Raw genomic sequence first — 22,247 nt, 5'->3', positions numbered from 1 at the left:
TGAGCGATTGGTGTTGCATTATTATTTGCAATGCCAATACCTCAAACTATCAGTAATGTGATACCTATTGCATTACAAATGCTTTTTCTTTTATGTTTCGGTTTATTGAAAAATAAATCAATTCAATAAAAAAAAAATTAAAAACGGGAAAAAAAATTAAACTGATGGATACAAATCATGGCGGAATAATGCAAAGCATGAAAATCTAGCCACTGCAAAAACAAGGAAATCATGTTAAAACTGTTCGTTAAACATTAATTTTAACAGCTGTACCTTGAAAAACAGTTCTGTCATCGTTTAGATAATTGCGCCACAATCAAACATCTATTGGACACAGCAGAATGAAACTGGGTGAAATAATTATCATAGTCTCTGTTTTCTTTTAGACAGATTAGAGCTAAAACCTTAAAATGCAATTAAAAAAAATCTTAACTTGGCTTACTTGTACAACAGAGGGCGCGTCAGGAAATACATTTTACACAAAAACAAGGGGAAACCCAAGGATACAGAGCGACCAAGGGTAAATGATATTTTAAAGTGAAAACGGTCCCTAAAGGAAACGGTCAGTATTAGATTAGGTCTAATAAGTTATATCATGACTCAATGTCTCATTTATTAACAACCAGGAGTAGTGGATAAAGTCAAAAGAAAAAAATAAATAATATACACAGGCAATTACAGGTGACATGCGTAAAGATTATTCAATTTACATCACAGTACACATATAGCCACAAAGCAGCCCTTTCAAATTTTATTGACAGTACAGGGTCAGTGTGCAAAGTCAACGATGTTTCAATCCGAATTTGAAAGGGCTGATTTGTGGCTCTATGTGTACTGTGACATCAATTGAATCATCTTTATATAAGTCACCAGTAATTGCCTGAGTAGATAATTCTTTTTCTTTTGACATCATTCACTACTTAATAAATGAGGTTTTAAATTTCATATGTACATACTCTGGGTCATAATATAACTTCTTGACCTAATCCATTACTGATTGTTTCCTGTCGGGACTGTTGTTCCTTTAAAATATCAGGAAAATCCCTGGGCCAGAGGAGGTGGGAGTCTGAACTGGGCCGCTCCTTTACACATCAGATGGGAGGATATTTATCACCGCACATCACTTGCAATGTGGCTAGCATAGAGACGGTAAGTAAAATAGATACCTATTGTTATCCCCCCCGCCTGCACATGGGTAACCTCACCCTCAGACCCCTGTGCTGGTGCGACTGTGGCTCTCTAGGTACCATGACACATTTGCTGTGGGATTGCCCCAAAATCCCTGCCTACTGGGATGCATGTGCTGGATGACATTGATATCCATCTTAACACACAGCTACCTAGCATCCCTCTCTACCACTCCTACATTTCCCCTCGAATCTCGCAGGGGGCAACAGATAGGTGTAGCATTCAGAGAATCCCTTTAGAATGTCCTCTCACACTGGGTCTCAGGACACGTCCCCACTCATGTGCGTTGGCCACACCGCCTCTGGTACATCTTGAGTATGGAACGTCTCTTCCTTTCCTTGCAACTCTAAGGGGACTCATTCCCAGACCTCTGGTGCCCCTTTTCTCTCATTGCTTACCACGGAATTCTGTGAACTTTCATGCCCTAATTATTTACGGCTTCTGCGACTCACTGTACCACCAGCTACTGTACCTTAGAGGTGACCTTAGCGCCCACACTCACAACCTGAGTTCAGAGGGATAGGCAGATGGGATGGAGGCTGGTTCTGGGGGATTCAGATTTGGAGATATGTGTTCTAGGATTGTCTCCTGCTTTGTCTTGATTAGTCTCCCTTTTGATAAACCAATAAAGAAATGTAATTCTAAAATAGCAGGAAATTAATGCAATTGCACAATTAGATAATATATAGGTTGAGAGCAATTTTGAAAATTTATATAAAGTAGTAAATAGTAAGCTGATTGCAATTGTAGTGAGTTTGGGGACAGGTAAATAATAAGTTAATGAACTAAAAATCTAAGCTGGTAAAATGGACCTAGGATCTTCCAGAATAAAAATGTTGCGCATGCACTTTCTAGAAGAGTCCAGCTGACCAGTTGAAACTGGATCTGCCTTTGACCTTGCTGGTGGCTTCTGCTGGACTGAATCCTGACCCCAAAGTGCTGTTCCTGAGGTCCTGGAATCCTTGGTTGCTGTCAGACTGCACTCCTCAAGCCTAACCCTAAAACCTTGGAATTGGAAACGTTTTTCTAGACTTTTTATCTAAGAAGAACGACTGAAGACCGGAACAAACCGGTCAAGAAAATCTGAAGCAGGTGAGTTGCAGCTGAGCCAGAAAATAAGGTTGCTCTCACTCTGAGCTTTTCCGCAGCAGCAAATCCTTTCAGCAGGGCGTCGCGGAGAAGGATTCAGACTTGTGGAGCCCTCTATGGCTACAGCTTTCATTCTTGCCCCACTGGAGGAATCCGATGTCAAAAAATGTGACAGAGTCGAAGGTAGAAATCTTCATCAGACGAAGTGGCCAAAATGATTTGGCTGGCAATGGATTTTCCTAGGGTGACATTTTTCAATTTCTCCCAGTCAGAGCTTTACCAGCAAAAGTCCACAACTTCATTGAAACTGCGACTGATGGCTATCAAGGCACGTGGAATCATCTGCCTTGCTCACTGATGATTTTTGTCTTTCATTTCAGAGTCAGAAGGTGGAACGTCCGAACGGCACATGACTGGACACTGCATCTGTCCTGTGCTTCATAACAGTGAGCCTTAACTCGCTCCAAAATACAAGTCAAACACAACCAGATGACAATTGACAACTGTTAATAAAGTCTTACAACAGAAAAATAAAAAAAAAACACAACCAGATGACAAAGTTGGCCCATAATGCTTTTTGATGCTATTTTTTTTTATTTAAAACATTAAAAGTTAATATGTACGGTTTCTCTAATTGGATTTTTTGTCATTTTGGTTTCATTTTGTTAATTAAAATATTCTCTATTTTTATAAACTGGATTTTTATTGTGTTGTGGTTTTGACTTTTTAACTCTTTTGGTACTTCTAAATGCCTTACACTTTTCCTAAGTTAAGCCAGTCTGCTCTGTGATAGCTACCAGGGTTTGAGCTCAGGTTTAAATTGCGTAAACCTTTACTGGACTTAACAAGAATAGTGACATTATTACTTCTGGTAGACTAGGAAGGAAGTGTCTTAACTCTAGGTGTTCAGAAGCCATGCCCTAAAGTGAAAACATTTTCACATGTGATGAAGGACCTCAAGCTTTCTTAGCACGTTCATTGATTGTAAAACAGTACTGACGCTGTGTAATGGAGCTAGAGACATTCGTTCAAGGTTTATTATCCATTTTGGTAAGCAAACAAGGGCGGCAGTACCATGCCTATTTGAATATGGCCCACAACTGCTTTCTGGCCATTTTGCAATCCGAACAAGAGTCTCACTTCTGTTGTGCAAATCTACAAAGTTTTATTACTAAACTCTATTTTTGCATTTTCAAAGTAATATGGGACAATAACTTAAATAAAAGAACCAAGAAAGGAATGCTACTTGCCAGTATGATTGTTTTTGTAGCTTGTAGTGTCATTAGAATCATATGCTCTGCATAATGCTTCCGTCTAGTGTTTGGTTCAGACACTGCAAGTTGTTTTTCTTCAAAAAAGTATCTTTGAGTCACTAGGTCTCTTGTGATTACTCCCAGAGTAGGAAATGCTCATGGGCACCAGATACTATTTTTTTTTTTTTTAAAGAGTGTTTTCCATACAGGTGGTGAGTACAAGTATGGGGTGATTTTCAGCAAGAATCCTGTGACCATGCAAATAGTATATTAACGTAACGTAAGCACTTAATGCTACTCTAAGATGTGCAAACAAGACCATGACTCCCGGAGGACAGCACTACAAGTTATGAACATATGCTTACAGGTTAAGTAGTAGTAGTAGTAATTATCTTTTTTCGGATAAAAGAAATCCATAAAAGCACAATTCAATCACTGTCTAACAGAAATTTCCACGGTAAACAATGTATAAAAAAACACAGTAAAAAATGCAAAATGTCATAAGGTAACATTTTAAAAACAGTTGGACGGGCATTTCAAGACGACATAATATAATAAAGTGCGAAAGTGTAAATAATGTTGACCACATAGTAGGTATAGGGTTAAATATAAATATAAGTATCAGCAGCAGCATTAGATAGACTAAAGTGCAGTATAATTGTAAACAATAACCGCAACATAGTGTGTGGTAGTTATTTTACTTGCGCCTCCACACCTAAACGGGGCGGCCTTAATAATGCTCAGATGAGGAAATAATAATTACTAGATGCACATAACCATTATTAGGTATGTTTGGCACGTTATAGGTCACCCATGGAGGCACGTGAACGTACTGCCGCAGCTAAAAACGAGTTTACTCGAAGGATCAGATCCACACTACCCAGTTGTAAAATTTCAAGATAAGCTGTTTTGTGATCTGTAACGCTTACTTCCTTATAATACGGAATCAGATATTGTTTTGTATATTTACCATAATAATTGCAGAACAGTAAGAAGTGTACCACTGTTTGGTTACTTCCGGTGCCACACGGGCAAGGCATCTGCCCAAGATTTTTGTTAAAACCCAGAGGGAAACAAAGTGAGTATTTTATTGAACCATCTCTGAGGCGGAAGAGTAAACCCCTCTTCCAGCACCCAATGCTACTCAAAAGGTATTTAGGAAGCATTGGGTTTTGAGGGGCGATTGCCTTCCTGAGGGCAGGTACCCAACTACTGAGGGTTTAGGGGACTCAATGGCGTGTCTTTCATTATTATATAGTTTGTATAATGCCCCCATGAGGGATCTTTTGGTCATGCCCTCATTTTCTAATGGATGTGAAAAACACGTTCTAAGTTCACACTGATTAAACTTTTTCTGACCGCAGAGAGCCATGGTATAGAACCACCCTTGTCACACTTAAGGCAGTCAGTGATGATTTCTCTAGTCAAGGATGCAGCCGGGTTCTGCCAAATTTTTAACCAGAATATGGCTGGGCGCGACCGAATAAAATCTTCAATATAAAACAAGTTAAGTTCCCTGTGACATACATAGGAAGATGATGAGATTTGGGCCCCCCAAATATTTCTGCAGAATCTATTTTCTTCTCTTTGGACCCCGCTGCAATTTATGAATCCCCAAACTTCCGCGCCATAAGCGGCTGTCGGCTGACACTGCGATTTGTATATTTTCATTAAAGGTAAAACCACATCTGCCTGTTTCGGCTACCGAAGGCACAAGATGGAGTTAATCGCTTTTGAAAATTTGCTTCTACTATGGGCAGCATGCGCTTGCAAAGATCCTGTTTCTGAGAACACTAGGCCCAGATAAGGGAAGTTTATTTATTTATTTATTTAATTATGAGGTTTTATATAGCGCTGCTAGACCCAAGAGTATCAGAGCGCTTTACAAGGTAGGTAGACATATTAAGAAATAATAAACAATTTACAATGTGCAGGAAGATTCAACAGAAAGGTAAAACATTGCATAGAATGCGTGACGGGGGCAGAGAAGCAACGGGATAAAAAGAGGGATACAGGGGGTTGCAATTAGGGAGAGAAGGGGGTGTAGAGAGGGGAGTGAGAGAATGGAAAGAAGGAGAGGGGATGGGTAAAATGTGAATCATAGTAAAGCGGTAATGAGCGGGGTCAGAGTAAAAAACATTAGGAACCCCAGTGTTCATGCGTGTGCATGATAGGGACTCAGTGTCAGATGTTATAGAGTTGATACAATGTTTTTTCGTACCACAACTCATTATATACGATTTTTTTAAATTGGTGCGGAGCTCCAGATCCGCCATGAAGGCCACAAATCCCTTAACTAAACTGCGGAGTGCATTAGGAGTGCGGCCCATAATGACGGCATCGTCTGCGTATAAAAGCGCGGGGAGTATATTACCATTAATTTTTCATTGGTCAGTTTTGACAGGGTATTATGTAAGTCATTTATGTAAAGTATAAAATGTAGAGGGGCAAGTACACATCCCTGTCTGACCCCTCTACCAATTGCAATCTCCCCAGAGACCTCCCCATCATTGCCAATCCTGACCCGCGCCTTCAAATCCCTATGCAAATATGCCAAGAAATAAACCAAGGCCTCGTCCAACCCATAATTTAAAAGGACCGACCATAAGTGTGACCTATTGACAAAATCAAATGCTGATGTGAGGTCCATAAAACCCAAATAAATAGATGTATTTTGTGCAATCATGTATTTACCAAGAATTAAATTTAAATTCAGACACTGTTAGACTGTGCCTAATTTACTCCTAAAACCAAACTGACATTGGTTTAAAATTCGATCCTTCTCCGCCCAAGACCTAATTTTATTAAACATGACCCTTCCTAAGATTTTCAAGGTGTTCTCTATCAAAGAGATAGGGCGGTAACAGCTAGGGTCGGATCGGTCGCCTTTTTTAAAAATGGGCACTATAATGCTAGAGGTCCAAGTCCCGGGAATAGTTGTTTTGGACAAATTGTTAAAAACGTCACATAAAAGAGGTGCCCAAAATTCCGGTTCTTGTTTAATAAGGTCAATAGAGAGCCGGTCTGGACCTGGGGCTTTATTCCCAACACTTTGGTGTATGGCATCCTCAACTTCTATGACTGATATAAGTACCTTGGCGGCTGGGGGGCTAATGCTAATGTACAGGGTCGTTGATGGTGCTGTATAGATCCTAGCAAGATGTCCCTCCCATGATTCACTCGCTATATTACAGCTTATGGGAGTGACGTTTAAACCCATCAATCTCATAGCTTTAACAGCGAACCAAAATCTGTTTCCGTCATTCAGTGTAGCAGCACAGGCAAGATTGTCCCAGTGTTCTTTTAAGATTATCAGTTCGCAACCTGGTCGCTTTCTTGTAACAAGATCGTAATGATCTCACAAGGGTTACGTCCCTGGGTGAAGCTGCTAATGCTGCACGGAGTTCCCTATTTGCCCGTGAACAGGTGCCATCGAACCATTTATGGTTCGTACAAGTTTTTAAGGCTGGTTTTGAAATCATGTGTTTAATGCCTGCGCATAAGCTGCTAAACCCCTCAATGATCTCTGCATCAGAAACACAGCATTACAGGCAGGTACTAATGAGCAGTGGATAAGATTTTATCATATTCACAAATAGGGCTTTATTATCTATTGCCCTCCATATGTTTCTTAGCTTATCAGTAGATGCCACTAAGTTAGTTGCTCAAAATGGTTTTGTTGGGCGCACTACACGCGTTGATAAACGTTGTATGGGTTGCACAATGCTCCAGGGTATCACTCTCTGAATGGGAGTGTATGACTATGATTCAGGTGGGTAGCATTCCCACTCCGGTGGGATATGTCCCCCGGGCTCCGCGAAAGTCTTTCAAGCAGAAGGTTTCTCCATTTTAAAACAATAAGTTAAAACGTGCAAGGATGATTTGCTCGACAACCAGCCCAAATACAAAATATATGCCCTATGCCCCACACACCTATAGAAGTAGAGGCCTGCAAAATTATTAGTTGGAACATTGCAGGCCTAAGAGATAAGAGGACAGACATATCATGGCTGGAATTTATTAAGGCACACAATATTATTGCTTGCCAGGAAACATGGGATAGCTCCCCTGACTTCTGGGTTGATGGATTTATTACCTTTGCCACACCTGCAGTCCCAAGTCGGTCAGGCAGAGCTAAGGGTGGTTTAATGTCCCTGTTTTCCCTTAAATTGAAGGGTAGCTTTAGGCAGATTCATTGTGATTCGCCAAACCTTTTAGTTGTAGAATGGGTTGTCTCACCAGTTTGCACTATTCTTCTTATAAACTTTTATAATGCTTGGGAGAGAACGAACGAAAGAGAACATCTGGCCGGGCCGGATAATTTTCTCTCACTGTTTAGTCTAAATAAATACACTAATTTCGAATTGGTTTTACTAGGTGATTTTAATGTACATCTCTGCAATGAACTGTGTAGAAGAGATGAATTGGAAGACCCACAGTACAACCAGGTGCCACATTTTGAACATTCTAAAGGGGGGGAGGCTCTTGAGGAGCTGGTGGCATCTTATAATTTGTTCGAAGCCAATATCACGGAGAGGGGCGACAGGACAGTTACCTTTAAGGGTACATCCCCTGGTTCCATAGTAGACTACATTTTTGTGTCGCCAGGTATATTAGCTAGAGTTAAGATACATAATGCACTCTTTGTAGTCTATAGTGATCATAACCCTGTTTTGCTTGCGGTACAGGGTGAGGATTGGCTGTATACTAAGCAACAGGGGGATGTCCCGGGCCCAGCAGTACGTCCCATAGATCAAGGACGCAGACTAAAATGGGCGAACGTGGTCCCTGAGAACTTTATGCAGGAAATTTTACCAAAGATTGGGCCCCACATAGCGCCCTGCCAGGAGGTAGGCACACCTGTACAAGCTATTATGAGTAGCTTTGAATTAATCTGCTCACAGGTCTCAACTGCCTGGCCCCCCTCCTCTTTAAGATCTATATAAATGGGCTTGAAAAACATCTGATGGCCGTGGAGGGGGATGTTCCGTGTGTAGGAGAGAGAAAAATACCAGCTCTCCTATACGCGGACGATGCTGTCCTGATAGCGCGTACTGGGGTGGGCCTCCAACGACTGTTAGACTCATTTGGTAACTTTATGGACCAGTTAAATCTTAAAATCAACACCAAGAAGTCCCACACCATGGTGGTGGCCCGAAAGAAGCATAAAACTATTCTATTGCATTGTAAAGGAGAGGTTGTGTCCCGAGTAACATCGTTCCCTTACCTGGGCGTTACTTTCGATGAGAAGGGCACCCCGGGGTTCCACAGCCAAAGTTAAAAAAGTTGGCTATGACTAGAGCCGCTTCAGCTCTTGTGGGGTTTGCGAACAGGCTGGGAGCGAGACCCATGGAGGCTCTTTTAAAAATATACAACGCAAAATGCATTGCAATAGCTATATATGGCGCACCTTTATGGGGGTACCTGTCCCACGATCTCCTACAAAGGGCAGAAAATAAATTTCTTCCACAACTACTCTCTGTCCCCCAATCTACCCCTACTTTTTCGTTACACGCAGAGCTGGGTCTAGATTACATTTCAGATAAGTTGAGATTGGCTCCCTTAACGTGTTGGTTGAAGTTATGGCTTAACGTGGAATTATCTCTTAATCATGTTATCCTGGAGGACATCATGTCTCTTGATTACAGGAAGAAAATCCCCTGGTTAGAATATGTTCGACTAGCATTTGAAAAACTAGGTCGTCCAGGATTATTTAATTTGCCATCTTCTATCAGGGTTGAGGATATCAAATGGGTTAAAAAACATTTCATGGAGAATGTAAGGCTGGCTCGGGAGGAGCTCGAGCTGACAAAAACTTCAGTAAGAGCGCACTACATGCTGTTATCCTCCCCATCCTTAGAGCCCTACCTTACCTTTGTGACTAAACCCTTACATAGACACCTCCTAATTAAATTTAGATTTAATCAAATTCCCTCTGTGCTGGGCTGCTTCCAGCAATGGAGCACGCTGGAACTAGGAGCCCCATGTAAATGTGACGATTTTTCCACCCAAGACACGTTGCACTTTATGATGTTTTGTAATACTTTTAGAAAGCCAAGAATTAAATATTAAGTACCCATTTTAAAAGAAGCCGGTTTTATTCAAGTCAGGCCTGCCCTGTTATACTTACAGCCCTTTGGTAATATTTTCATTACATATTCTGTGGCTAGCTTCTTAGTTGCAGCATTCAGAATCAAGTCAAGGCTCAACAAGGGCAATGCTGTAACATGAATGTTGATATATATGTCTTGCTACTTATGATTGCTTAATGTGTCGCAAAATCTGAGGATCTGTATGTATTCTTTTAATCTGTATATATTATTGTGTTTTTATTGGCTTTTATGATTTTAATCAAATCGAATAAAGTGTATTTTGACTTGACTTGATTTGCTTGTTTATTTCCAATTCAAAATCTTGTTATTCTCACAAAACTCATTTGAATGTATAGAAGAATTCATCGTTCCTTTGTTGTTTAACAATTTTAAATTTCCTAATGCATTTCGGCATAGATGTTGCCTTCATCCGGGGATATTCTAGAAAAAGCAAAGTGTGTCAGCACTTAGAATGGGGACGTCAGCGGTAGTTAAACGTGAAATCGTGGTGATTAAAGTGATAATCAACGGGTACCGAGAGCCATCTATATTCGTGAACTGTGTTCGTGTTGTAGAAGAAAATTAAATGTGGACGTGGATTAGGCATGCTCCAGTGAAAAGTATAAAAGCGGGCTGTGCTACTAAAATGAAAAAATGAAAAAAAAGAGCTGTGCTCTTGTATAAATGTTGAAAACGCGGTTTGTATTCGGAACGTGAACAGTCGATGAAAAGTGACTTCGTCAAATCTCAGTGAGGGTATTCATATGAACTATAATAAAAATTAAAGGTCTAATGATCTACTAACATGCGTTATTGTTGAAAGAAGTTAGCCGTTCGGCGCTTACTGCAACTCTCTATAGCTCCATCTCTCCCTGCATGAACCGGAAGTGAAGCTTCGTCATAGGGGAAGTGATTTAAATGGTTGCAGGAATGCGTTGCTAGGCACGACTAAACTATGCCATGATTAATGTGGTGACTTCAAACGTGACGCTAGTGTACACGAAAGTACATGTCCTGAGTTATTGGTAAAACGCACATTTAAGTAATTTAAAACTCAGGTATTGGAAAAAAATGTGAGACCCCGCTATTTAAAAAAATTAGGCTATTGAAAAAATCAACAAAGTTACACCGCTACATAAACATAACATCAGGGAAAGTGTTGTTCAAAAGAAAACAGTATAACTAAACTTTCTAAACAACGTGCATAGAGTTCAGATAGTAAACGCTGAAAAATCAATAAAGTTAATTGAGAAATCAATAAAGTTGCGCCACTGCACAAACAAAGGGACATGTACTCCATACGGTCATTAAGGCCGTGTGGCTTCATGCTGGACAATAATGAAATCCAATCATTCTCTTGTTGCAAAAGTGAATCGTGATTATCCTTTCCTTCACCTTTCACAACATTCTCTAACGCACAGAATCTTATCTGGCTGACGTTATGGCCAGCTTCAATGAAATGTTGGGCCACTGTTGATTTGATTTGTTTCGTTCTAATGTTTGATTTGTGTTTTTTTTAATCTTGTTTTGATTTTTCTTTCAGTCTGTCCAACGTAAATTTTGCAACAAGGGCACTTAAGCATGTACACCAAGTTCGAAGTGTCGCAGGTTGCAGTTGCTCGGATTTTGATCTTATGGCCCTTCATAGGGTGGTTAATGGTTGTACCCTTTATGATGCTGTTGCAATGGTTGCAATTACAGCAGGGGAGGGTTACCTTGAAATGTGTAGCCTGCTCATGTTCCGAATGTTTAATTAATACTCCATTGCTTTTTTTTACCTCTGGTGTAAGCCAGTGGTCGAAGTGGGGAAAAAAAAGTAGGGGAACTGTGGGTGGAGAATCAGGGGGCGGGAACAACCGAAGATTGAATCAGTGGGCGGAGTCAGGGGTGTGGCTAGAAATAGCAAAACATACCAATTTTTAGTACGTTAAGCATTTCACTGACCAGTTACAGCTTATAACGTTATTTAATTAAAAGAATGGATATGTTTATTTGGGGTTTAATTCAGGAATTGGGTTTCTCAAACATCTTTGGAATGGTGTGTGTTACACCGGGCCTGTATGGGGAGGACAACTGTCAACAGAACTAGAAGTGGCGTGAGAACGGCCCGGGTGCACCTCCGGGCCGAGATTGCCGGGAAACAGTCTTGTAGGCATTGATGAACGTTGCTTCCGCAGGTAAACACTGTGAATATTACTGCCACAAAACCCAACTAATAGCAGCTTTAAATTGGCATGTAAATTTGCTGGCAGCGTCCTCACAAATGAGGTGTGATCACGGGCTCACAGCAGCCGCAGGGTCATCAGAGTAGCTGTTTTCGCACTATGCTACACTGATGGCCCTTTCAGTCTCACTTTGCAGGCCCATTAGACCCAGCGGGGAAGGGGAAGAGGTCGGGCGCAGTGCAGAGGCCTTCTGAATATTCACGTTGCACCACTCATGCGTGAAAAAAAAGGTGTACTTTTAAAGTATGGCAATTTTACAGTCCCCGGTACGCTCTTTCAAAACTAAGAAGTAGAGGAACGGACTAACATAATTTTAAGAAGTAGGGGCACGCCGTGCCCTTCCGTCCCCGCCCACTTCTAACACTGGTGTAAGCAAAGATTGGTTCGGGATCAAAAATGTGATTAAAATCATGTTCCATTCTGAGAATTTGCCAATGCTTTTTGATGATGATCTTGTATGCTCCGCTCATGGTGGAATATTTAGATACTATAGTGGAATATTTAGATACTATAGTGGTTGTTTCTTTGATGTCTTTCTGACGTGCAGATAATAATTAAGGTCTGGTCTTTTGTGCACAGCCAAGACATGGAACTCCCTCCCCACTCGCCTACGGCAGACCCCGGACCATCTCGCCTTCAGGAAACAACTCAAGACCTGGCTGTTCGAGCAGTAGCGACCTCCCGCAAGCGCCTTGAGACCCTTACGGGTGAGTAGCACGAAATACAAATTTTTGTGATTGATTGATTGAAGTGATGGCCCAGTGATATTTCAAGTCACAAAGGGGGCACTTTTTAAAGGGTATTTGTAGGAAAGCAGTACCCTTCTAGCATGGGTACCCCCACTTTTAGCCTGGTGTCAGTGTGTTGTTGACCTAGTCTGCTGGCATCCTGCTAATCAGATCCCCAGCAACTGTGCTTTCTCATCTAAATTGACAAGGTAAGTACTTTGGTACTTCCACTACTGGCTACTAGTGCACCATTGAAAGTCCCTAGCATGTGATCCAAAGGTACACCAGGGGTCTCCCATGGGCTGCAGCACGTATTATGCCACCCATGGCAGACCACTCAACCTGTGACTACAGGCTAGCCATTGCAGCCTGTGTGTGCTGGTGCCCCTATGGCAGGCTCTTCAGTCCCGAGGGCTGGGTGCTTAGTTATACGTGTGAGGGTGCCCCTGCCTGAGTTGGACACCCCTAAAAACCTTACCATTATCCAGGCTTTGTAAGTACGGTCAGTCATTTTTCCAGTGTTGGAAGTATGATCCCATGTACTGGGAGGGCTCCTTGGGAGACCGCACCAGTACTCCTGGTAACAACCTTACAGGGTCTGTAAGCAAGCTAGTGCTGCTGGCGACCACAAACACGATTCTGCCCTCCTGCTACGGAGCCCAGCTCAAGCAGAGAAAGGTAGAACAATATGTTTTCTGTCACAGGGAGATGTGACCACCTCCCAGACAGGACTTAGTGTATTGGGCAGGGGTGGGGGTGATTGCTAGCGCCACCAGACTGCATTAAAGGTCACATATGGTGCACTTCTTCCATACTCAATCAATCAATCACAGCATTTATATAGCGCGCTACTCACCCGGAGGGTCTCAAGGCGCTTGGGGAGGGGGGGTCCGCTACTGCTCGAACAGCCAGGTCTTGAGCTGCTTCCTGAAGGCGAGGTGGTCTTGGGTCAGGCGGAGGTGAGTCGGGAGGGAGTTCCACGTCTTGGCGGCGAGGTAGGAGAAGGATCTTCCTCCTGTGGTGGCTCTTCCACATCGCCACTGGACTTGGATGTTGATAAGTGTTCTAGGGTTTCCAGAATAGGTTCATAACTATCCATTACTTTTTTTACAGCTTTCACACGGACCGTCCAGCGTGTTGGACACAGAGGCTTTATTTTTAACACATTTGCAGGGCCTTCTACGCTGTGTTGGATGAGGTCTGAGAATATTGTACGGCATGTCATAGATTGCCCAAACAGATTACCAAGTTCATGGACATAAAGTAGTGCATCTTCCATTATGGAACATTTATGTGCTGCAGCCTGCATCACCAGATTTGTACAATGTGCTCCACAATGGAAATAAAGAGCAAGTGGTTGTTCTTGGCGTATTAATGCTTGTGCACCATGGTATTTCCCTGCCATATTTGCTGCACCATCATATGTTTGTGCTCTCAACTTTGACAGAGAAAGACCATGACGGCATAAAACATCTTTGACAATTGTAGCAATTGTAGTACCAGTGGTATTATCAGCCTGATACAGTCCAATAAAATCCTCATGAGGATACAGATCTTGGTCAATGTAACGAATACAAAAGCTTTCTTGTTCCTGACCAGATATATCCTGTGTGCCATCAACAATTACTGCGTATGGATTGTCACCAATATTTTTACGGATTTGATGCAAAATTGCATGGGACAATAATTGAAGAACTTCATTTTGGATATCTGGGCTGAGATATTCTGCTCGATTTGCAGTAATCCACTGTTTCAAAGAAGGTACATCCTCTGCTCGTGCACTAAGAAATTGATGGAAATTTCCATTGCTGTCATCATGACCTCATAGTGCAAGGCCTTGTTTTGCCAGAAGAGCTGTGGTATGAATGATTTTGTTAAGACAAAGCCAGGCTTCTTTCTGTTGTTGTTGGGCTTGCTGTGATAACTGTTGATTGATTGACTGGCCTCCCCTATACTGTACTAGTTGACTCACAGCATATGAATGAGCATAACTGGTCTGGTGCTTTTTGAACCGTTCTATTGCCTTCTTCCAGTTGGTGTAACCGGTGCTGCAAAATGCCTCCTCTGAGTTCTTGGAAAGCTCAGTCAATTTCAGTGACTTAGCCTTTGCACAGTGAAAGCATAGTACTCCTGCCACTCTACTGCTGTAATAAAGCCAGGGAAAATCCTGGAACCATCTTCCTTGACAATGTAGAATGCGTTTTTTCTTCATTTGTGACTGTGTTACAATGATTTGAACTGGCAATGTGTTCTCGTGGGGTTGGTTTGGTGCCACTGTGCTTACAAGTGTTTCCTCTGTATCCTGAAGACTAGTTGTTCATGCATAAGAACTGTTGCTTGATTCGTCTGAGGCAGTGACAACTCCACAAAATGTTCTTGGGAGTGGTGTGCAATTACTTGATATTTCTAAATTTGTGGCCCCAACTCCATATTGAAATGCAGGCTGCAGTTCTGACATATCATCACTGTGAATCGAGTCAATTTCTGAGTTGTCTGAATATAGGTTCACTTCACTGGGCTGTTTCTTGGCAAAGAATTTCCGGATATCCATTCTAAGAAAAAAGGAACAAATACGTTTGTAGCAGTTGCAATTTGGGGACATACAGAATATTTACCTGCAGTTTAAAAGTTGCAAACAATCTTTTGTGTGCACTCTCCCATGCAATCAACACAGGGAGTGTTAGGGGCAAAACCTGCCTCCAGTATAAGGATCCTCTTCCAATGTAGTGCAACAGTGAGGGGAAATGATGCATGTGCAAAGGCTTCACAGTTGTTTTATAACACCTTTAGGTTTCCACAGCAAGAAGAGCATTCTAGTCCGCATCTTACCTGACTAAAGTGTTTCAGCAATACATAAGACACTGCAGTATATGTTTTATGGTGGCAAAGGAACCTACCTGAAAAATCTCTTTTAGCTGTAGATGAGAGGCAATGTGACCAAGCAGGTTTTCAAAAGCGAAGTATTGTTGTACTTGTAGTAAAAATAATCTGTTGGGGAAAATTATAATACATTGTAAGGCTTTTGGTCTGAGTAATACAAGTACTGTACTACAGAATTGTTCAGAACATAGCATAGAAAGAAAAAATGCACAAATAATGTGATGCTGAGAAAGGGAGTGCTTTACCACAATCTGACAAAAAGTATCCAAACAGATTGGCCAAGAAATCGTTATTTTTTTACGCTAGACAATACTATAGTGCACTTACTTATTAGCAGTAGTAGTGGCAGCCGTAGCCCTCTTTTGCGATTTTCTTGATCCGCTCACTGGCAGTAAGTTGCTGGTCGGACTGACTACTGGATTCCGACGGCTGATAGTGCTGCGTTTCCTTCTGCCCTGGGACTCTGGAGACTTACCATCAGACAATGGTTCAGGTGAGCCGGAGATCAGTCTGTGGACTTGGAAGAGGTGCTGGCTACTCAAATTCGGTACTAAGATGATCCTGCTCAGTTGCTAAATGTTGACAAGTACAAAGAAATGAAACTGAGGGACTTGAGGCAAAATCTTCACTAGCAGTATCCTGAGCCAAGATACCATCAGGTGTAAAAATCCACATAGTTTTGAGAGCAATAGAGAATTGTGAAACACAGAACTATGAGAGAGTGTAAGTGTGTGTGAGATGCACGAAGGCTCAAACATGGTGCATGGAACCTCTAGCCTTTATTGCACCAGTACTCTGCCATAGCCTGCCCTTGCTCCCAAAATATGTAATGGAGTGAGTACCAAATTGCCAGTTCCCAGACTTAAAAATCAAATAAAAATTGTCCAAATACTATGTTCATTGTTTGTACGATAGGTGTGACCCCTGCAGAGGTGTGGCCAGAAAGAGCAAAACTTCCCTATTTTTAGTACTTGTTTGGCATTTCACTGACCAGTTACAAACTACTATGCTATCTAATTCAACCAATAGCCACACATGCTTATTTAAGGTTTAATATGAGTTATTGACATTAAAGTACATTCACATAATGGGATATGTTTCCAATCACTGAATGTCCCAAATATGCTTAAAAGTGGAACCACACGCCATTTGTCTCTGAGCCAAGCAGTTTCTGTCATCAGTACTTTTCTCTTTTACGCAGTTCAAATATGAATATCAAAATATCCTAGTTTGGAAATGTTTTGCACATAATTATAGTTGTACCATATTTGCCCCATAATTCATCATCTGCTAAATAATCTGACAATTTTAACTAAAAAATGGTTTGTAGCTCACCGGGATCAAAAATTACAAAAATGTGACTTATGTTGCTGCAAAGTGGAGGGCCCTTTGCAAAGGTTGACTGGTCACCTTTCTCATTGCTGCATTTGTATGTTACACTGGTACTAACGAGGCAAAATCTTTGCAGAGACTGGAGGTATGTGTAAAAATGTCAAAATTCACTGGAAGTAACTTATTCCTTAAATTATTAATTGTTCCCCTAAATTAAGAATTTTAACCAAAACTAAAGTCATGTGTTTTTCACATGTCTTATAAAAACCCATGTAATGTGTGTCACAGAACATATCCAATCACAACAGGATTTTGGTTTTCTGGATCATTCTATTTTTTCATGTCAGCTGATTTCATTGCTGTTTTAGTAGTAGTAATTCCCCCCACCCCCTCTTCCCGGACGATGTCACTGTCATGTCATACCTGTGAAATAAGACCAATTAAGTACGGAATGGCAAGTTTCACCGTTGTCTAAGCTGCATGCCAATACATTTAGTTCACAGCAGCACCAGCCCACATGGCTGGGCTTCACCGTTGAGGCTTTTGGATACAACTCAAGGGTGGGCAAAGGGACTAAAGTGATGAGCTCAAGAAAAAAAGCCAGATACCAAGGAACAGGAAAAAGTGGCTGAATACCAGCACAGTCCCACTTTCCTTTGCAGTGAAGGGTGTTGCAGTGACGAACAGCCTACAATAACACCAGTGTCTGTGGGGGCGGGGGGGGGCTGCTTGCATTCTTGGTCTGTGCTGAGCACCCCCAGCTGCTCAGAGGGCCCAGCTGACATGGTGTTATGTACTGGAGTCTGTCACCAGGCAATGTCGGGCCTAGACAGGCTGAAAGACATGAAACCTATTGAGTGCAGTGCATTGAAGGGTGAATGATGTCTGTGTGAGTGCAGGGTGAGCAGTGTGCCTGTTTGAGTCCTGGGTGAGTGATGTCTATGTGAGTGCAGGTTGAGCAGTGTGCCTGTGTGAGTCCTGGGTGAGTGATGTCTATGTGAGTGCAGGGTGAGCAGTGTGCCTGTGTGAGTCCAGGGTGACTGATGTCTGTGTGAGCGCAGGGTCAGCAGTGTGCCTGTGTGAGTGATGTCTGTGACAGTGCAGGGTCGGTGATGTCTGTGTGAGTATAGGGTGAGCAGTGTGCCTGTGTGAGTCCTGGTGAGTGATGTCTGTATGAGCGCAGGGTCAGCAGTGTGCCTGTGTGAGTGATGTATGTGACAGTGCAGGGTCGGTGATGTCTGTGTGAGCGCAGGGTGAGCAGTGTGCCTGTGTGAGTCCAGGGTGAGTGATGTCTGTGTGAGTATAGGGTGAGCATTGTGCCTGTGTGATTCCTGGGTGAGTGATGTCTGTGTGAGCGCAGGGTCAGCAGTGTGCCTGTGTGAGTGATCTCTGTGTGAGTCCAGGGTGAGTGATGTCTGTGTGAGCGCAGGGTGAGTGATGTCTGTGTGAGCGCAGGGGGAGCAGTGTGCCTGTGTGAGTCCAGGGTGAGTGATGTCTGTGTGAGTATAGGGTGAGCAGTGTGCCTGTGTGAGTCCAGGGTGAGTGATGTCTGTGTGAGTATAGGGTGAGCAGTGTGCTTGTGTGAGTCCTGGGTGAGTGATGTCTGTGTGAGCGCAGGGTCAGCAGTGTGCCTGTGTGAGTGATGTCTGTGACAGTGCAGGGTCGGTGATGTCTGTGTGAGCGCAGGGTGAGCAGTGTGCCTGTGTGAGTCCAGGGTGAGTGATGTCTGTGTGAGTATAGGGTGAGCAGTGTGCCTGTGTGAGTCCTGGGTGAGTGATGTCTGTGTGAGTATAGGGTGAGCAGTGTGCCTGTGTGAGTCCTGGGTGAGTGATGTCTGTGTGAGTATAGGGTGAGCAGTGTGCCTGTGTGAGTCCTGGGTGAGTGATGTCTGTGTGAGTATAGGGTGAGCAGTGTGCCTGTGTGAGTCCAGGGTGTGTGATGTCTGTGTGAGTGCAGGGGGAGCAGTGTGCCTGTGTGAGTCCTGGGTGAGTGATGTCTGTGTGAGTATAGGGTGAGCATTGTGCCTGTGTGAGTCCTGGGTGAGTGATGTCTGTGTGAGCGCAGGGTGAGCAGTGTGCCTGTGTGAGTCCTGGGTGAGTGATGTCTGTGTGAGCGCAGGGTGAGCAGTGTGCCTGTGTGAGTCCAGGGTGAGTGATGTCTGTGTGAGTATAGGGTGAGCAGTGTGCCTGTGTGAGTCCTGGGTGAGTGATGTCTGTGTGAGCGCAGGGTCAGCAGTGTGCCTGTGTGAGTGATGTCTGTGACAGTGCATTGAAGGGTGAGTGATGTCTGTGTGAGCGCAGGGTGAGCAGTGTGCCTGTGGGAGTCCAGGGTGAGTGATGTCTGTGTGAGTGCAGGTTGAGCAGTGTGCCTGTGTGAGTCCAGAGTGAGTGATGTGGATGGGTGAATGCTGGCTTAGTGATGTGTCAGGGAAGGGTGAGTAATGGGTCTATGAGTGCAGGGTGACTGTGCCTATGTGAATGCAGGGAGAGAGATGTATCTGTGCACGTGCAAAGATACTTGTCTGGCTACTCCCAGAGATGTACTGGCCAAGATATCGCTTTCTCAAATGTGCTTAAGAATGCACCATTTGCCCACTCTTTTTTCAAAATGTTCTCGTGGGAGAACCCCCGAATCCCCCATAGGTGGTTGGGCCTTGCTCGCTGCGCGAGCTCGACACAGTGCAGTATTTACGCCACACCACTTTCAAATGTCACCAGCCGCCCCTGCCTTTTAAATGAAAATACACTATGAAAATTACAGTGTAGGCATAAGGTGATCACATATCATTTCACACACTGACAAATCTGAATACACAATGTAATACAGCAATGTCTAGCACCATCCCCTAAATGAATATAAAAAAAAAACCTTTTGACCTAATGTCAGATGTGTCAGTACGAATCTAGTTATACTGAAAACATTGACAGTCTTAACTATCACAGTAGTTTAAGGAAGCAAGTCTTGAAAATTTCCAAAAGGCTTCCTCAGAGTTCTTAAAGAACACTACAGCACGTAAACACAGAGCATTATACAAGTGTCCAATCTGCGGCTGGGCTGCGCCGCGCCGGGCCCGAGAAGAGACCTGCACCTGGTGTGCCCAGAGAACCAAAGGTGTGTGCGGAGCTGCGGCTGTGTGAGGTGACCTGGGGCCGCGATGTATACACTCACTGCACTCACTGCATGCCAAGAACAACGGTGCGGGACGCTGCTCACAAATGGACAGTGACAAGAATGACAGAACAGAAGGTAGCGCTAGCAACCCCAGCCTATGCGTTAAAAACACACGAATGTCCATTTTCGCACAACAATTTCCAAAATCTTTTCCCATCTTCCTACCTCGCAGATATTTCATTCACCCCTTGAAAGCCTTGTAAGCAGCCGTCTGATTAATTCCCAGTCCTTATGAGGTTAGATTTCTCACGTCCGCGCTCATAAAACTAAATCTACTTTGTAAGCCTCATTCAGATAATTAGAAAAGTATCATATTTAAGCAAGAATATTGAGCCACAATGCCCGTGAATAGCCGAATTTAGAGACCGGCCTGCAAACACTAGTCCGCGGTGACATTTACACAATTCCAATCTAATAATTACAGAAACACGGCGTGAAAGGGCCCTTTGTTATCGGGAGTTATTCAAAGTGCGGAATTAAGACAGAACATACTGGGCACAATTTAAACAAAAAAGCGACGAGGAGAGGGCTTTCACGCACTATAAATAAAAAAAATTAAAAAAGCAGCACTGGCAGCAGAGGTGAGGACGAGGCTGCTGAGCAGAGGCTCCGGCTGCACTCCAGACTCCACTCAGTCACAACTTGTAAACCCCACACCCCCACCACTTTCAAATGTCACTAGGCGCCCCTGGCAATGCAGTGTAACAGCCCTCCTTGCTCTTCAGAGAGGCCAAGGACTGGATGTCATATATTTATAACACCTTCTTGCCCTATTGTTCGACACTCCGAGCCCTTCAGCCTCATTTCAGGAGCTCTGTTATGTGGCTCGTTATGAACACCTGCAGACTATTCAGTTCAAAGTAAGCACCATAGTGTGACACCAAAAACAAACCAATCTCAATCATGGTAGTCTCATAAACACAGGAGGTGACTCAGTTCAAAGAAAGCATTATAGCAGAGCAATATCCGACTGCAAAAAAAATACAAAAAACACATGATCTTTCAATTATAAAACTCTTCGAGTTGCAGCATTGAGTAAACTCATGAAATATAAATAATGAGCACTAGATCACTGAGGATCTCCATAAATGTTTTAACATTTATTGTTCAATAATTATGCAGTGTTGTAGTCAATGAAGTCTTTACTGGCACTCAGGGCACGATTTCTGAACATTGAATGTTAAAAGCGTTAAAGTTAAGGGCATGAATAGAGAGCCCAAAAGAGACCCTGTTCAATATCTGTTTCAATTTAAAGTAAACTGCACTTACCTGGGAGAGGGTGAGGCCAGGGACGTCTTCTCCTCACCTAGTCCTCTTTTTTGTGCATGGTCTAGGGCAGTCCAGTCCCGGCCTTGCCCCTACTTACAAGTTACCGAGCGTCAGAGCGTGCTGCTGCCTGCAGCCCTTCGTTTCAAGCCGGCAACAGACACGGGGCGAGGAGTCCACGACGAGGTCAGGTCAGCCAGCAAATCAACCAGAGCACTGGCTGGCTACAGGCAGCTGAGGTGCGAATTAAATCATTCCTGGAGCCTCAGGGGTGCTGCGCCACACATAGACTTCAAAAGGGCAGAGGCAGGGGGGCGAGTGGCCTCTGACGTCACCTTATGCTGTGACTATCGGATCATTGGCGGCTCACAGACAGGTAACTGGAGAGGCGCCAGGTCAAGTGCAGGGCCATTGATCCGATAGTCACAGCATAAGGTGACGTCAGAGGCCACTGGCCCCCCTGCCACTGCCCTTTTGAATTCTTTGTTTGGCTCAGCCCTGATGGCCTGGCTGATGGCCTGGCAATCTCAGCAGGTAGCGGGGAAATTTGTTTAACCCCTCGGACCCCCCACCCTTGTCCCCCGTGTCCCCCCCACTCCAAAATCTGGGGGGGATATGTCCCCCGCGTCCCCCACAGTTCCTACGCCCATGCACATAGTGTTCAAAGGTCATTACTGACGAGGAAGATTGAGGAGGAAGGCCATGAATGTAAGTGAAACTGACTGTGTCCTGATACCTGTTCTGTTTTGTGCATTCCTTCTGCTGCCACCTGCACACAGATTCTAGTTCCATTCCAACCACCCATGAGAAAAAACATCATCATCTCTCCTAAAGATTGTGCTCTCTAGACACCTAACTTATTTTCATTGGACAGAAACAACCTCAATGCCTTTTGGCTGTTTACATTTTTTGCACTTTAACTACAGGGAATTTGCACAGTAGCTTAACATTGCTATTGCACTGTAAATTAGGGGAATTTTTTCTACTGCCGGAAAAGGCAAGTGTTGGATTCCTAGGGAGAGG

At 43.3% G+C, this 22,247-nt stretch overlaps 1 long non-coding RNA gene and 1 pseudogene across 1 annotated transcript; both read right to left on the bottom strand.

Moving 5' to 3' along the window:
• Positions 1 to 10,833: 10,833 nt before the first annotated feature.
• Positions 10,834 to 14,889, bottom strand: LOC147708328 (zinc finger MYM-type protein 1-like; annotated as a pseudogene).
• An 82-nt stretch (positions 14,890 to 14,971) lies between these two features.
• Positions 14,972 to 21,594, bottom strand: LOC147708327 (uncharacterized). The gene is made up of 4 exons (XR_015296496.1): positions 21,228 to 21,594; positions 15,783 to 16,027; positions 15,473 to 15,563; positions 14,972 to 15,127 (listed from the first exon to the last, which is right to left on the bottom strand). It is a non-coding gene; the product is annotated as an uncharacterized LOC147708327 (long non-coding RNA).
• Positions 21,595 to 22,247: the final 653 nt, after the last annotated feature.

The sequence above is a fragment of the Lissotriton vulgaris genome, chromosome 6 (assembly GCF_964263255.1).
Source record: "Lissotriton vulgaris chromosome 6, aLisVul1.2, whole genome shotgun sequence".
Classification (NCBI taxonomy): domain Eukaryota; kingdom Metazoa; phylum Chordata; class Amphibia; order Caudata; family Salamandridae; genus Lissotriton; species Lissotriton vulgaris.
Note: the sequence above shows the minus strand (reverse complement) of the source record. Positions and strands in the feature narration are given on the sequence as shown.